Genomic DNA, 18830 nt, shown 5'->3' with positions numbered 1-18830 from the left:
TCTATACCTTGCAGTCCTTACCTCCTGTTTCTAACCCTCCTACTCTTCTAGTTTATAAGTTCTCACAAGAATACGGACCTCAATTCTTCCTTTTTGTTTATTAAATTTTGTCTTGTCTCTTACAAGTTTTATATCACAGTTTTACTTACGGATGCATGGACAGTGCTGCAGAATATGTTGGCACTTGGGCCCATCAAGTCTACCAACATTACTTCTTATTGTTTTCTTTAGATAGTCTTATGTATGTCCCAGGCATTTTTTTATAATTTTATAGTCTTTGTGTTTACCACCTCTATTGGAAGTTTATTCCATAAATCCACAACCCTTTCTGTAAAAATATGATTCCTCAATGACATTACTGGTTTAGTGATATTATGATATTATAGCAACAATGCAGCTAGATATATTCAAGATTGTAGAGGGGCTAAACTGTATGCTTAGGTTGGAAATGGGATTTTGGGAGATGGGCTCAGAGAGGATTAAAGAAGTGAAAAGTTACAAGTGTATCTGATTGATCTGAGTATACCTATAGGAAGAGCTGACATACAAACACTCCAAGAAGAGTTGTAGATATTAACTTTATAGGACTTCGGGTGGTGAGTCTGGAAGGTGTTCCTTTGCCCTTAAAGTCTTTGGTGCTCTTGAAAATTCTGGCAATTTGTTCTTAGAGCTGCATACAAATGAAATAAGGACATGATTTAATGATTTTAAAAAGTTTTTTTGTATCTCACCCAGTACATTACATATGTAAGACTAGATTATGAGTGGCGCACTAACTGTTATCCTTGAGCAAAAATAGGATTATTTAAAACTAGCTCTACCAAAACTAGGAAGAGTGGATAGGTGCACCAAAAGTGATATGGATATCGGTTTAAAAAAATATAAATAAAAATAAAAAATTATACTAAATATTATCAAAAATTTAAAACACAATGAAACACAATTAAAACCCAATTGAAACCCAATATATATGTAATTAGACAAATCAAGGCCTAGATTTAGAGTTCGGCGGTAGCCGTCAAAACCAGCGTTAGAGGCTCCTAACGCTGGTTTTGGGCGCCCGCTGGTATTTGGAGTCAGTGATTAAAGGGTCTAACGCTCACTTTTCAGCCGCGACTTTTCCATACCGCAGATCCCCCTACCCCATTTGCGTAGCCTATCTTTTCAATGGGATCTTTCTAACGCCGGTATTTAGAGTCGTTTCTGCAGTGAGCGTTAGAGCTCTAACGACAAGATTCCAGCCGCCTGAAAATAGCAGGAGTTAAGAGCTTTCTGGCTAACGCCGGTTCATAAAGCTCTTAACTACTGTACCCTAAAGTACACTAACACCCATAAACTACCTATGTACCCCTAAACCGAGGTCCCCCCACACCGCCGCCACTCGATTAAAATTTTTAACCCCTAATCTGCCGACCGCCACCTACGTTATATTTATGTACCCCTAATCTGCTGCCCCTAACCCCGCCGACCCCTGTATTATATTTATTCACCCCTAACCTGCCCCCCACAACGTCGCCGCCAGCTACTTACAATAATTAACCCCTAATCTTCCGACCGCAAATCGCCGCCACCTACGTTATCCCTATGTACCCCTAATCTGCTGCCCCTAACACCGCCGACCCCTATATTATATTTATTAACCCCTAATCTGCCCCCCTCAACGTCGCCGACACCTGCCTACACTTATTAACCCCTAATCTGCCGAGCGGACCTGAGCGCTACTATAATAAAGTTATTAACCCCTAATCCGCCTCACTAACCCTATCATAAATAGTATTAACCCCTAATCTGCCCTCCCTAACATCGCCGACACCTACCTTCAATTATTAACCCCTAAACTTCCGATCGGAGCTCACCGCTATTCTAATAAATGGATTAACCCCTAAAGCTAAGTCTAACCCTAACACTAACACCCCCCTAACTTAAATATAATTTTTATCTAATGAAATAAATTAACTCTTATTTAATAACTTATTCCTATTTAAAGCTAAATACTTACCTGTAAAATAAATCCTAATATAGCTACAATATAAATTATAATTATATTATAGCTATTTTAGGATTAATATTTATTTTACAGGCAACTTTGTAATTATTTTAACCAGGTACAATAGCTATTAAATAGTTAAGAACTATTTAATAGTTACCTAGTTAAAATAATAACAAATTTACCTGTAAAATAAATCCTAACCTAAGTTATAATTAAACCTAACACTACCCTATCAATAAAATAATTAAATAAACTACCTACAATTACCTACAATTAACCTAACACTACACTATCAATAAATTAATTAAACACAATTGCTACAAATAAATACAATTAAATAAACTAGCTAAAGTACAAAAAATAAAAAAGAACTAAGTTACAGAAAATAAAAAAATATTTACAAACATAATAAAAATATTACAACAATTTTAAACTAATTACACCTACTCTAAGCCCCCTAATAAAATAACAAAGCCCCCCAAAATAAAAAATTCCCTACCCTATTCTAAATTAAAAAAGTTACAAGCTCTTTTACCTTACCAGCCCTGAACAGGGCCCTTTGCGGGGCATGCCCCAAGAATTTCAGCTCTTTTGCCTGTAAAAAAAAACATACAATACCCCCCCCCAACATTACAACCCACCACCCACATACCCCTAATCTAACCCAAACCCCCCTTAAATAAACCTAACACTAATCCCCTGAAGATCTTCCTACCTTGTCTTCACCATCCAGGTATCACCGATCCGTCCTGGCTCCAAGATCTTCATCCAACCCAAGCGGGGGTTGGCGATCCATAATCCGGTGCTCCAAAGTCTTCCTCCTATCCGGCAAGAAGAGGACATCCGGACCGGCAAACATCTTCTCCAAGCGGCATCTTCGATCTTCTTCCATCCGGTGCGGAGCGGGTCCATCTTGAAGCAGGCGACGCGGATCCATCCTCTTCTTCCGATGTCTCCCGACTAATGACGGTTCCTTTAAGGGACGTCATCCAAGATGGCGTCCCTCGAATTCCGATTGGCTGATAGGATTCTATCAGCCAATCGGAATTAAGGTAGGAATTTTCTGATTGGCTGATGGAATCAGCCAATCAGAATCAAGTTCAATCCGATTGGCCGATCCAATCAGCCAATCAGATTGAGCTCGCATTCTATTGGCTGTTCCGATCAGCCAATAGAATGTGAGCTCAATCTGATTGGCTGATGGGATCAGCCAATCGGATTGAACTTGATTCTGATTGGCTGATTCCATCAGCCAATCAGAAAATTCCTACCTTAATTCCGATTGGCTGATAGAATCCTATCAGCCAATCGGAATTCGAGGGACGCCATCTTGGATGACGTCCCTTAAAGGAACCGTCATTAGTCGGGAGACATCGGAAGAAGAGGATGGATCCGCGTCGCCTGCTTCAAGATGGACCCGCTCCGCACCGGATGGAAGAAGATCGAAGATGCCGCTTGGAGAAGATGTTTGCCGGTCCGGATGTCCTCTTCTTGCCGGATAGGAGGAAGACTTTGGAGCACCGGATTATGGATCGCCAACCCCCGCTTGGGTTGGATGAAGATCTTGGAGCCAGGACGGATCGGTGATACCTGGATGGTGAAGACAAGGTAGGAAGATCTTCAGGGGATTAGTGTTAGGTTTATTTAAGGGGGGTTTGGGTTAGATTAGGGGTATGTGGGTGGTGGGTTGTAATGTTGGGGGGGGGTATTGTATGTTTTTTTTTACAGGCAAAAGAGCTGAAATTCTTGGGGCATGCCCCGCAAAGGGCCCTGTTCAGGGCTGGTAAGGTAAAAGAGCTTGTAACTTTTTTAATTTAGAATAGGGTAGGGAATTTTTTATTTTGGGGGGCTTTGTTATTTTATTAGGGGGCTTAGAGTAGGTGTAATTAGTTTAAAATTGTTGTAATATTTTTATTATGTTTGTAAATATTTTTTTATTTTCTGTAACTTAGTTCTTTTTTATTTTTTGTACTTTAGCTAGTTTATTTAATTGTATTTATTTGTAGGAATTGTGTTTAATTAATTTATTGATAGTGTAGTGTTAGGTTAATTGTAGGTAATTGTAGGTAGTTTATTTAATTAATTTATTGATAGGGTAGTGTTAGGTTTAATTATAACTTAGGTTAGGATTTATTTTACAGGTAAATTTGTTATTATTTTAACTAGGTAACTATTAAATAGTTCTTAACTATTTAATAGCTATTGTACCTGGTTAAAATAATTACAAAGTTGCCTGTAAAATAAATATAAATCCTAAAATAGCTATAATATAATTATAATTTATATTGTAGCTATATTAGGATTTATTTTACAGGTAAGTATTTAGCTTTAAATAGGAATAAGTTATTTAATAAGAGTTAATTTATTTCGTTAGATAAAAATTATATTTAACTTAGGGGGGTGTTAGTGTTAGGGTTAGACTTAGCTTTAGGGGTTAATCCATTTATTAGAATAGCGGTGAGCTCCGATCGGAAGTTTAGGGGTTAATAATTGAAGGTAGGTGTCGGCGATGTTAGGGAGGGCAGATTAGGGGTTAATACTATTTATGATAGGGTTAGTGAGGCGGATTAGGGGTTAATAACTTTATTATAGTAGCGCTCAGGTCCGCTCGGCAGATTAGGGGTTAATAAGTGTAGGTAGGTGTCGGGGACGTTGTGGGGGGCAGATTAGGGGTTAATAAATATAACATAGGGGTCGGCGATGTTAGGGCAGCAGATTAGGGGTACATAGGGATAACGTAGGTGGCGGCGTTTTACGGAGCGGCAGATTAGGGGTTAAAAGTGTAATGCAGGGGTCAGCGATAGCGGGGGCGGCAGATTAGGGGTTAATAAGTGTAAGGTTAGGGGTGTTTAGACTCGGGGTACATGTTAGGGTGTTAGGTGCAGACGTAGGAAGTGTTTCCCCATAGGAAACAATGGGGCTGCGTTAGGAGCTGAACGCTGCTTTTTTGCAGGTGTTAGGTTTTTTTTCAGCTCAAACAGCCCCATTGTTTCCTATGGGAGAATCGTGCACGAGCACGTTTTTGATGCCGGCCGCGTCCGTAAGCAGCTCTGGTATCGAGAGTTGCATTTGCGGTAAAAATGCTCTACGCTCCTTTTTTGGAGCCTAACGCAGCATTTGTTTGAACTCTCGATACCAGAGTTAAATTTATGGTGCGGCCAGAAAAAAACCCGCGGAGCGTTAACAGCCCTTTTACCGCCGAACTCTAAATCTAGGCCTAAATGTCCAAAATATGAAATATTCTCCTAGTGGGGGATTTGAGAGTGGTAGAAACTAATGTCTCTTTGTTCCTTCTTTAGCTAGTTAATAGTCCCAAACTGTGTAGAAAGATAATTTGCAGGTAGCTCTTTATAAAGTGAGATAGCCACTCACTGTGATGGTAAACCTATATAAAAAATAGAATTGAACTCTCATCCTATTGGCTGATTGGAACAGCCAATAGGATGAGAGCTGCTCAAATCCTATTGGCTGATTGGAACAGCCAATAGGATTTTAGCAGCTCTAATCCTATTGGCTGATTGAAACCTTTCAGCAAATAGGAATGCAAGGGACGCCATCTTGGATGATGTCACTTGCATTCAAGTTCCAGTTTACGGCGGCGACCGAATTGAAGAGGAGTTCCGCCCGGATGTCTTCAGGATGGACCTGCTCCGCGCCGGATGGATGAAGATAGAAGATGCCATCTGGATGAAGACTTCGCCACCTAGATGAAGATGGAAGAGGCCGCCCTGATGAAGACTTCTTACTGGCTGGATGGATCCTTCAAGCGGAACTTCAATAACTGTAAGTGGATCGTTGGGGGTTAGTGTTAAGTTTTATTTTTATTTTTTAGAGTAGGGACTGGGCAGTAAAAGAGCTAAATGACCATTTAAGGGCAATGCCCATACAAATGCCCTTTTCAGGGCAATGGGGAGATTAAGTTTTTTTAGATAGGGTTTTTATTTGGGGGGGTTGGTTGTGGGGGTGGTGGGTTTTACTGTTGGGGGGTGGGTTTTTTTACAGGTAAAAGAGCTGATTTTTTTTGGGACAATGCCCCACAAAAGGCCCTTTTAAGGGCCATTGGTAGTTTATTGTAGGCTACATTTTTTTTATTTATTTTTGGGGGGTTTATTTTGATATGGCTATTAGATTAGGTGTAATTCTTTTTTATTTTTGATAATGTGTTTTTTTTTTTTTTCGTAATGTAGGGTTTTTTATTTTTTGTAACTTATCATTTATTTTTTTTGTAATTTAGTAATTTTTAATAAGGTTAAATACAAGATTTAAATAATTTGAGTAGGGTTCGGGTTTTTTTAATATGTAATTTAGTTAATTTAATTGGTAGTTTAATTTAAGTGTAGTATAATAGTAAGGGTAGGTTATTTAATAGTTTAAAAATAGTTTAATTTAAATCTACAGGTAAGTTTAAATTTATTTGAAGATAGAACGTTAGTGGCTTGTCAGGTTTAGGGGTTAATAGCTTAATTTAGTTTATGGCGATGTGGGGGGCTGGCGGTTTAGGGGTTAATAGGTTTAGTTAGTGGTAGTGATGTGGGAGGCCAGATGTTTAGGGGTTAATACATTTTATTTAGGTTGCGGCGATGTTGGGGGGGCAGATTAGGGGTGTTTAGACTTGGGGTTTATGTTAGGGTGTAAATGTAACTTGTTTTCTACCATAGAAATCAATGGTATATCTGGCAGCATCGAACATAAGCTTTCGCTGCTTTTAGACTCCCATTGATTCCTATGGCATCCATGGCCTCTAGGGTAGCAGATTGAAAACCAGGTGCGCTGTGCCGGAATTGCCGCTAGCGTATCTGTTAACTATTTGATAACTTTGAAAAAGTGTCAGATAGAGCCGAATGTGTATTCTGAACATCTGTAATGATGTAAGCATCGATCTGCGTGGAATTGAGACCGGCAGATCGTATGTTACGTCACAGATTTCAACTTTTGCCAGTCTGTAGGCTTTAATAACTAGGTCGGATTTAATAACAAGCTCGCAACAATTACGCTGCGGAATTTCGGCATATTTGTGGTTGACGGCTTGATAGATATCCCCCCTTGTCTCAACACTCAATCTAGATTTCTCCTTTTTTATATTCATGTCAAAACACTTTTGTTAAAAGCGTACTTCTTTTTCTATGAATAAAGAATCTTTTTTCTTATAGCGCTGCAGAATCTGTTGGCGCTCTACAAATACCTGATAATAATAATAATAACAATAATAATAATACTAATAGATATGTTTGTAATGTTACTGTACTTGAGAGCTGAGCTGCAGGTTTTAAAACATTATACATTTGAATTGATTTTAGTATCAGCTTGCTTTGTTAGCCCATTTGAGATTTGAAACTGCTAGTCACTATATCAAGCTGTAGGTTTAGGGAGGGTTAATATTTTATATAAGGATTTTATTAAAAAAACACCAAACACAGGATTAATAATAATCTGAAGCATAAGTAGACAACTGAGTGTAGATATAAATAATTAGATACTATAAATTTTATAACCAATAAATACCCTGCTTTTTTCTCCACTTCCAAAAACTTAAAAGCTAATAAATAAGGCATGCTGCAGCAGCACCTACGATAACATGTCTGACTCTGTCAATACAACTGAAAACATTGCAAGCATAATTCAAAACATCCCACCCTAAGTTCTGTACAGTTCTTAATGAGTCCTAACAAAGCTGTCAGAATGATTTTTTAAAATTATTGTATGCAATGTTATCAGTTATATTATGTAAATCTAATTGATTGACTTCAATCAATGTCAATGATGACATAACACTATACATAGCATAAAATGTTAATTGATTAAGACAGGCACAATGCAGAACACTTCTGTTCACAATTATCTAGAGTCTCTGATGATGAATGATGATGGCAGAGGCAGATGATCATCCGATCCAGAAGTCCGACTCCATACTCCTAGTCCTAGAAGACCTTTGCGGCTAGTAGTTATAATCTCCCTTCTCTCTCCTCAGTCAGCTCTCATCTCAACGGTCTCTGATCTGTCACTTTCACGCCCCTAATTTTGAGCGTGGGCTGCGTGGCATAAACGTGATGGATCTTGTGGGCACAGCCCCCCAACCCTGTAGTACAAAATAAACTGCCCTCACCGCCGGCAGGGACTATAAAATTTTAACATTTTAGTTAGTGACAGTGTGAGTGTGCTCTAAATGGTCAGATACAGTCAAAACGGGACAAAATTGATAGTATTAAAAAAAAATGGGAAACACAAAATAACGGTACTCTCATTTTTCAAAACGAGATGTATGGTCAGCCTATCGGGAAGCCAAGTTGACCCTTCTACAGTCTGAAAAAGCTTGATCAGGAATGTTCTTTGTCGAAGGGTAGCAGCTGGGAAACTACTTTTTCAGAAGGAAAACAGGATGAAAAGGCTAAGATATGCTAAAGCTTACAAAGATTAGAATGAACTGAATTTATTAAGCACTAAAACTGTTATCCAATTTTGATAAATATAAAATGCCTCACGAATAAATTTGTATACAGACTTGATATTGTTTAAAATAATAAGTTCCTGAGATAACAAATTCCTACAAGAGGGTAAATATAATACAATACTGTAAATAAAATATTTTTAAAAATATTTAAAAAATATTAAAAAGATACTTAGTCCATAACATGGGATAAGTAGTTCAATGAATCCGGGTGCAGCTCCCTAAAACTGGAAATTCCTCGATCCAGACGAAATTGTAAACAGAGCCTGGTGAAAGAACGAGAAAGCTCAGATTCAGATTATTTAATAACAATACCATTCATCAAATACATGCTCACTTACACTTCAAATTAAAAAATTGCATTCAGGTACCTCACCGGTTTCTCCTCTTTTGTGTGTCCAAAGTACAAAACAAAGTTTCCAAGCAGCACTGTGCTGTTAGACCCTGTTTTGGCAGCCTTGGTTATCAGCACCGGAAACACATCACCACATAAGCAGGTGCATTACCAGAAGTTGCGTCACCTCTACGTGTTTCGTCCGGATTCATCTGAACTTCTTTAAGGAGGCTTTTTCGATATTGGATACCATATATAATTATGCATTGGGGCCCTTTGCAGTCAAGTAGCTAAAAACATGTAAATCCATATTTATGCAATATTCATATTTAATAAAGTGTTTAACTATATATATACTGTAAATATTTCACATTCCAATGTTCTTCACAGGGAACATGGTCTAAGTATTTTTAAACAGATATTCCTGTATATATCTGTATACATCTACACCTATATGATGTTAAAAACACACTTACAATCTTCAACCTCAATGGTATGAGGTAACAAAATATCACTTCGCATTTCGAAGGTATGGCTAATATTCATCTGTACTGTGATTGGTGGATTATATGCACACCCACATATAGGGGGATTGACCTATCTTTGCATCATATAGGGGGATTGACCTATCTTTGTTTGAAAAAAAGTGGGAACTAGAGCGGTCAGATACGCCCCCTCTAACATCCACCCCCTATGATGCACCCCCTGGTGCATCATAGGGGGACGGACTGGTCTCTGCTTGATGGAAACTGGATTTGCCCGATTTCAGAAAGACAGGAGAAACACTCTCCACTTACATATTCACGGGACATGAGCATAAGTATAATGCTTTTAGCAGACTATTTTCGATAGAGGACATATTTAAAAAAAAAAAAAAGTGATTTGGACCACTGAGTTCATAACGTGCTATTTTTACATCTAATAATCCCACTATTTGGATGAGGGAATGCAATTTAATTATTAAAATTGCCTATTAAAAAAAGAGAAATAATACAAGTAATATAAATATATTAAAAATATATATTAAATGATGTATTTTTCATGTGTCCCTTTTTTTTTTAAATCAAAGCTTTTTATTGAAGTATTTCTTGATATAACAACAATATTCTCAGCACATGTGTTGAGATTTCATATATCATGTTTACATGTTAGCATGCATGTACAGTAAAATGAACATAAAACACATACGGCTAAATTACGAGTTTTTGTCGGTAATGGTGTGCGGGGCTAATGAGCATTTTTTTCTCACCGCTCACTTAAGACAACGCTGGTATTACAGGTTTTTTAAACCCGGCATTAGCTGCAAAAAAAGTGAGTGGAGAGCAAAATTTAGCTCCACATCTCCCCTCAATACCAGCGCTGCTTACGGTAGTGGTGAGCTGCTAAAACGTGCTCGTGCATGATTTCCCCATAGGAATCAATGGGGGAGAATTGGCTGAAAAAAAACTAACACCTGCAAAAAAGCAGCGTTCAGCTTCTAACGCAGCCCCATTGATTCCTATGGGAAAATACTTTTTTATGTCTACACCTAACACCCTAACATAAACAACAAGTCTAAACACCCCTAATCTTACACTTATTAACCCCTAATCTGCCGCCCGACATTGCCAACATCTGCATTTTATTATTAACTCCTAATCTGCCGATCCGGACACTTCCGCCACCTACATTATCCCTATGAACCCCTAATCTGCTCCCCCCAACATTGCCGACACCTACTTTTTATTTATTAACCCCTACTCTGCTGCCCCCAATGTCGCCACCACCTAACTACACTTATTAACCCCTAAACTGCCGCCGCCAATGTCGTTGCCACTATAATAAAGTTATTAACCTCTAAGGGCTCCATGTACTAAGCCGTCAATTCATCCGTCATTTTAGTCGCGGCTAAACTCGCCGTTACTCGCCGCGGGCGAAATGGTGTCCGCTGTAGCTATGTACTAATAATCCCACAACAAATAGACACCTCTAGCCCGCCGCGAGCAGTGGCGGAATATTGATAAATTTGACGCCTCGCTCGCCGCGAATAAGCTGATGTACTTAACTTTCAGTTCAATTGTCTGGCCAATTGTTAACACGTGACATGTAAGGTGTCATGAACGTCATAGTAGAAGCGGGAATAGAATTTTGCTCCTATAAATGGACAAGTTTTCTAAACAACTTTATTATTGTTCCAAAATTTTTGGAGAGTAATTACAGAGCGCTCGTTTTTGAGATCTTTATTTACTATTTCGATATGGCTTCATCTGGATCTGAAACCGCTTCAAAATCCAAGAATCCTCACTTTTCTCATCAGCAAAACGTCGTTTTGATTGATATGATTATTGACTCTTATGATTATTTGTTTGGATGTCGTGTCAAACAGACAAATTTTTCTAGAAGGAAGCAGATCTGGCAAAGGATCAGCGACGCTGTTAGTGCCCAGGGTCCAGGAAAAAAGGATGTCGATCAGCTGAAGAAGCGTTACAACGACATTAAACGCTTCGCCAAAGCTAAATTGGCCAGAGAGAAAAATTCGGCACGTGCTACCGGAGGTGGACCAGCATATGTGGCAGACCTCAATGACTATGAGCAGAAGCTTGTTCAGCGTCTGGGACCGGAGATCATCACTGGCATAACGGATGATTGTGACAGTGATTTAAGAGGTAAATGTACAACATAGTTGACGTAAATGTTCTTTTTAAAGTTATGATAGGTCATTGTCTCCAATATATATTTCTTTAAAATAACATTATCTGACTTCTTACGCTTCAGTATCCTATATGCCATCTAGGCCCCAAATACTGTAATCATTTATGTCGCATATATGTATAAGGGATTGTACAAGCCATTTAGGCCCCAAATACTGTAATAATTTATCTCGCATATATGTATAAGGGATTGTACAAGCCATTTAGGCCCGAAATACTGTAATAATTTATCTCGCATATATGTATAAGGGATTGTACAAGCAATTTAGGCCCCAAATACTGTAATCATTTATGTCTCATATATGTATAAGGGATTGTACAATAATAGTATTGTTATACTGCCTTTTTTTTAATGGTCTAACGGAACTAAAGATTTGTTGATTATTACTATAGTGATCCCTAAAGATAACACCCATGTGTTTATTTTCAAACCAGTATTGCATAGAAACCTTAAAGAGATAATGACAATAGAAATAATGTAATTTGAAACTATTAAAATAATATTGTATGTCCAACATTAATCATGAGACTAACCCCAGATCACATGCCTTCTTAAATTTCTGATCTATTGACTTCCATGTTGCGTTATTTCACTATAGAATATTATTGTTAGCATCTTTCAAAATTGTTCTCCGCTTTATAAACATACATTTTTCAGATATAGCTATGCACATAGTTGACGCAGTCACATGAACCATCTATGTGCATCAACCAATGATCATTTACTGTGCCTGTATAGATTTGCTTTTCCTCAAAGTATAAAAATCCAATGAATGCAAAAACATAATACATTTAAATATTTTTAAAAATGCATTTTCTTATGCAATTTGTAAAGGTAATTATTTTTTTTCATGTCCCTTTAAAGGGCCACTAAACCCAAAATCTTTTATTAATGATTCGGATAGAGAATTGAAATTTAAACAACATATTACTTCAATTTTCTAGATATTCTTAGTTGAAGAAAAATAAATACACATGTTGAGCCAATCACACGAGGCTTCTTTGTGCATCAATCAAATGCTTTTCAACAAAGAATATCTATAGAATAAAACAAATTAGATAATATAAGTAAATTATAAAGATGTTTATAACTGCATTCTCTTTCCAAATCATAAAAAAAGGTGGTTGGCATGTCCCTTTAATGATTGAGCCTGCATTCACTGCTGTAATTATTATTATTAACAGTTTTAACTTTCAGTTTCAAATATAAATAAAAATAAACCTAATTTTTTTTTTAATTTTTTTTTTTTTAAGCAATGCCAACAACAGCAGAGCCTGTGAGGAGTAACGAGGTGCCCACTTGTTCTACTTCTTCTTCTGCGGTTTCGAGACCACCCGGTGCAGCTGTTTCAAGACCTTCGGACAGTTTTACACATGGACAATTTATACGCTCATCATCTAATGTTACACACACAACTTCCTCGGCGGACACACTTCCGGATCTAAGGACCAGCACTCCACAAACTGGTGTTGGTAGAGCAACTGGTAAGTACTTTACAAATGAATAATTTCAATGTTGTGTGTTTTATCTCTTTTATCTCTCAATTTTTTTTTTGTAATTTTTTTTTTAAATGTCAAATGTCATTATTGACATATTCTATTTCGAGATCTTGTACATATTTTTTTAAATGAGGATTCTTGTAGAGCATGCATGCTATTTTAATCAACTTTCAAATTTTTTTAAAATTTATCATTATTTTCTTTTTGAGAATTGATCATAGTATTACATAAGAAAGCTGATAGAAATTCCATGCAATATATCTTATTCTCAAAAAGATTATTTTTGCTTCAGTGTCCAGTTAATTGCAAAATACATTTCCATTAATAATTTCGAATATATCGTTACATTGACAAAAAATCATTTTATTTATTTATTTTTATGTTATTTATTTTTTTATAGGTGATTTGGGACGTCTTTTCCAGAGATTGACTGGACATTCATCTCCATTATTTGATGGTATGTATCACATATGTATATATATATATAATATAACTTAAATTGGTGTATGACGGTTGTATCTGCTCTCTCCTTCTATTCTATTTCTGCAAGTGTTTTTATAACATTTTATTTTTATTTACTAACAATTTGTTATGTCTTGATCTAGAAGAAGAAAACTCATCAAGGGAGATCACTATCAATCTCATGCCGATAGTGGAAAATCCCATTCAAGATGAACCACCAGGAGGGCATGATGGAAGTGAGACTCCGGATATTCTTGAAGATTTGGGAGATGCGCAACCGGATGAAATTCACACACCAGAAAACATTGAGGAACCTGTTGAAACACAGGCACCACCAATTGAACTGCAAACAGGTGGTGTAAATATTGACAATACACCGGCAGAAGGACAATTTGGCGATGTTGCATTGAGGGAAATGTTGACACTGGCAAGGCAATACAGAGAGGACCACAGAGAAATGCTGAATATTATTAACACTAATATTGAACGCTGGGCTGCTCTGTCAGAAAAAAATGTGGAAATCGAAAGGCAAAGGAATGAGATAGAGATGCAGAAATTACAGCTGCAAAGAGAGATGTTCCAGTGGCAGAGGCAGATGGATGAAGAGAAAAACCATCAAATTAACAGAGCTTTGAGCATCAGCGAAAGGACATTACAATCTCTGTTGGCTATTGTCAGTGAAAGGGAGGCGACAACAGACCCAAAGAGGCAACGTCTGGAGTGAACATTTTTTATTATCTAGTCACTGTTAATTTTTTTACTCTGTATATTGTGTACAAAGTTATTGTTTGTGTATTTTTAAGGGACACTGTACTCAAATTTTTTCTTTTGTGATTCAGATAGAGCATGCAAATTTGATCATAGGAGTACATTTGAAAGTTGCTTAAAATTGCATGCTCTATCTGAATCACAAAAGATAAAATTTGGATACAGTGTCCCTTTAAGTTTAAAATGTTAGTCACTGTTAATTTTTTTACTCTGTATATTGTGTACAAAGTTATTGTTTGTGTATTTTTAAGGGACACTGTACTCAAATTTTTTCTTTTGTGATTCAGATAGAGCATGCAAATTTGATCATAGGAGTACATTTGAAAGTTGCTTAAAATTGCATGCTCTATCTGAATCACAAAAGATAAAATTTGGATACAGTGTCCCTTTAAGTTTAAAATGTTAGTCACTGTTAATTTTTTTACTCTGTATATTGTGTACAAAGTTATTGTTTGTGTATTTTTAAGGGACACTGTACTCAAATTTTTTCTTTTGTGATTCAGATAGAGCATGCAAATTTGATCATAGGAGTACATTTGAAAGTTGCTTAAAATTGCATGCTCGATCTGAATCACAAAAGATAAAATTTGGATACAGTGTCCCTTTAAGTTTAAAATGTTAGTCACTGTTAATTTTTTTACTCTGTATATTGTGTACAAAGTTATTGTTTGTGTATTTTTAAGGGACACTGTACTCAAATTTTTTCTTTTGTGATTCAGATAGAGCATGCAAATTTGATCATAGGAGTACATTTGAAAGTTGCTTAAAATTGCATGCTCTATCTGAATCACAAAAGATAAAATTTGGATACAGTGTCCCTTTAAGTTTAAAATGTTATTATTTAATAAAGACAAATTTTTTTATGGCCAAAAAAAAAGTTTATTTACATAAATTCAAACTCACTTTTGATTCTTCAACACAAAACTTTTTCTCAGTTATTAATCATGACAAAACAAAAAATGAAATCAAATTACATATTTACGGTATAAAAAATCTACTTGCTCCATTAACATTGCCAAAGTTGCCCTAATTTTAGAAATTTTTTGTTTGACATGATCTTCTAGACAACTCTGAGTACTTTTGTCTGCAGTCTCAATAGTTGATGTTGAAGATAAATCTGTAGAAAAATAAATGAAAAGCAAAATTTAATTCAATTGTCATATACATATTCAATGTATGATAGGGTTTTTCATCACAAATATTACCTCCTGATGTGCTGTTATCTACGTTATCTACTATATTAGCTTCTACACTTATGTCCACTCCTTTAAAGCTTTCATCTGAGCCAACTCCTATTTGAAATATACAATATATGTATTAGTTAAAACTTGTATTTTCTTAGATTTAAGATTACTGAGTATGAAACATACCTTTATCTACCATCATTGTTGGTAAAACTTCTATCCTTGGTTGAGTATCATCTGAAGTTAATGCTTCAAATATTGTCACACTATCTGGATTTTGAAATTCTTCCATTTCCATACTAGTTTCCATTTCTTCCATGGTAATATCTATGAACGAAATTACAAAGATAGAAAACTATTAAATCAAAAACCTTGTATATATTATTTAAAACAATAATAATAATAATCATTACAAGTGACATAGAAACCAATTTCTAAGTTTCATGATTCAGATAGTGCATGCAATTTAAATAAACTTTATATTTTACTTCATTCTTTTTGTATCTTTATTTGAAAAGCAAGAATCTAAGTTTAGATGCCAGCCCATTTTTGGTGAACCAACTGTGTTGTACTTGATAATTGGACAGAACCAATCAAAGAGTGCTGTCCATGGTGCTCAACCAAAAATTGGCTGGCTCCTTAGCTTAGATGCCCTCTTTTTCAAATAAAAATAGAAAGTAAATGAGGAAAAAAATGATAATAGAAGTAAATTAGCAACTTGATTAATATTGCATGCTAAAACTTTTTAAGCCAAAACCTAAAATATATGATTTAAAATTTAAATAATAAGTCATTACCTGTCTGTGTCTCTTTATGACAAATTGCATATGGATTTGGAGATAATTCAATATCCAATAGTGTTATTGGCAAAGGTGGAGAAAGAGCTTCACTTCTGGGTGTTTGCACCAACATTGACCTTAAGTAGCGTGGTGGGTGTGCACACTTCATTCTCCTACTTCTCATATCTATAAACATATATATAAGAAAAAAATTTAATAAAAAAAATTGAAATAATTATGCTGCATGCTTACTTTTCTAACATGTTTCAATGTTATATAGTAATATATTTATATTTTATTCTACTAACTCAGTTCTGCATGTTTCAATGTTATATACTAATATATTTTACTCTACTAACTCATTTTTGTATGCTAAGTTTTCTAACCTTTTAAGTGTATATAGTTATATAGTTAAATTTTAATCTACTAACTCAGTTCTGCATGCTAACTTTTGTAACTTTTTGCAATTGTATATACTAATATAGTCAAAGTAACAGTCAGGAAATATTATTTTCCTGGATTCGTCAATGATGACGCAGTTCAAAAATAAACCCTTTTTTTATATTATTAAAAATTATTTCATATATAATTTTGAAACTTACATGTCCTTATCAATCTTCGAATCGATTTATAGTACTTCGGTTCTCTTCTCTTCAAATCACTATATTTTCTAAGACACTGTCGTCTTGTTCTTTTAATTTTTGAAATACGATGCATTCTTCTCAGCATCTCGTATATAATTTTGTCTCGGCATTCCTGTCTCACTCCCCTCACACCACCAATCCGTTTAGGGAAATATTTATCCATGGCATAAACTAATATCACCAATTCTCCAGCACCAAAAGGTTCAGGACGCGACATGTTTGACGATGACGTGATTAATCGTTATGTCAATCATTAGCGCATTGATCCAGATATGTATCCCCGAAAAATAGAGAAAAATATAATGTATATGTAGATTAATGTATTTTATGAAGGTTTGTAAATATCGATGTTTATAGTTATTACAAATGATATTTGTTTCATATACATTTTCTTTGTTTCAGATGTGTTGATATGTATTAAAATTTACTTTGTTTTACAATTGTTATTTTGTTTCTAAACATTTTCTTTGTTTCAGATGTGTATGTATTAACATTTATACTTTGGTTTACAATAGTTATTGTTTCTAAACATTTTTTTATTTGTTTCAGATGTGTTTTTATGTATTAAAATTTAATTTGGTTTACAATTTTTATTTTGTTTCTAAATATTTAATTTTTTTAAGATGTGTTTATATGTATTAAAATGTTGTTTGGTTTACAATTGTTATTTTGTTTCTAAACATTTTCTTTGTTTCATATGTGTTTATATGTATTAGAATTTATTTTGGTTTACAATTGTTATTTGGTTTCTAAACATTTCCTTTTTTTTCAGATGTGTTTATATGTATAACAAGTTACTTTGGTTTACAATTGTTAATATATAATGTTTAAAGATTATAATTTTGTAATAAAATAATTTATTTTGCCATTATTTTCTATATGCCACTATTCTTTTAACAAATCTTGAATGCAAAAATATATTATAAAGGTTAAGAAAATAAGTGCTAAGAGTAAGCCCTTAAGGTATTTATTTGAATATGGGAAAACCTAGTAGCTGTTAAAAATAGAGGTTAGAATAAAACAAATAAAATTAGCAAGTCTTTTTTAACTCAAAAATCCAATCTGATAACATAAAGCACTGTTGAATATACTGTCGCTTGTTACAGCTACAATTCAATGACACAATAATGAATTAGCATCAGCTATGGAGGGATTACATTACAATAATCACATATGTAAAAGAGTGAGAGCAGCTGTAGACACTAGTGTGATGTCACAAAGACAATGTATTACCTATAATATATTGTCTGTAATAACTTTGATCATAAACTTTATTTATTTGAAACCTTTGATAATTGAAGATCAACAACTGTTATGTATTTAACTGTTTATCATGAGTGATTTTTAATAACCTTAACTCTTAAAAAAAATGGAGACAAGTTAATAAAGAAAGTTTTTTATTGATCAACTGAAACTTTAATCCTCAAACACAAAATATTGTTCTGAAACCATGTCCCTTGTTGCATTTCCACGCCTATTAGCTTGTTCGACACATATTTCTTCTGGTAAATCATCAGTATCTATTGGATCTTCATCTTCTAATGGACAGCCTCTTTTAATTGCAATATTGTGCAGTATGCAGCAAACCAATATAATTTTGGCAACTTTCTCTGGTGCATACTGCATAGCACCACCAGAACGATCAAGACATCGAAACCGCATTTTCAAAAGACCGAAAGTCCTCTCAATAATCCCCCTGGTAGATCGGTGAGCTTCATTGAAACGTACTTGACTTCTGGTCTGTGGGTTGTTATAGGGAGTCAACAGCCATTCTGTACATGAGTACCCTCCATCTCCTAATAGAAGATATAATAAATATAAATATTAATATAAGAATAATTATAAAGATTCAGAACTATACAATACAATTAAACTATACAGATTACAGTCGACAAATTGGGCGCAATTTTGGTACATTGAAATGAGAGACATATTAGACGCCAGTTATGCTTACCTAGAAGCCATCCGTCAGGCATATTTCCCTCCTCGAACTTCCGGTATAACCCAGTCTGCCTTAAAATGTAAGAATCATGA

Source organism: Bombina bombina, chromosome 5, assembly GCF_027579735.1.
Source record: "Bombina bombina isolate aBomBom1 chromosome 5, aBomBom1.pri, whole genome shotgun sequence".
Lineage (NCBI taxonomy): Eukaryota > Metazoa > Chordata > Amphibia > Anura > Bombinatoridae > Bombina > Bombina bombina.
Note: the sequence above shows the minus strand (reverse complement) of the source record.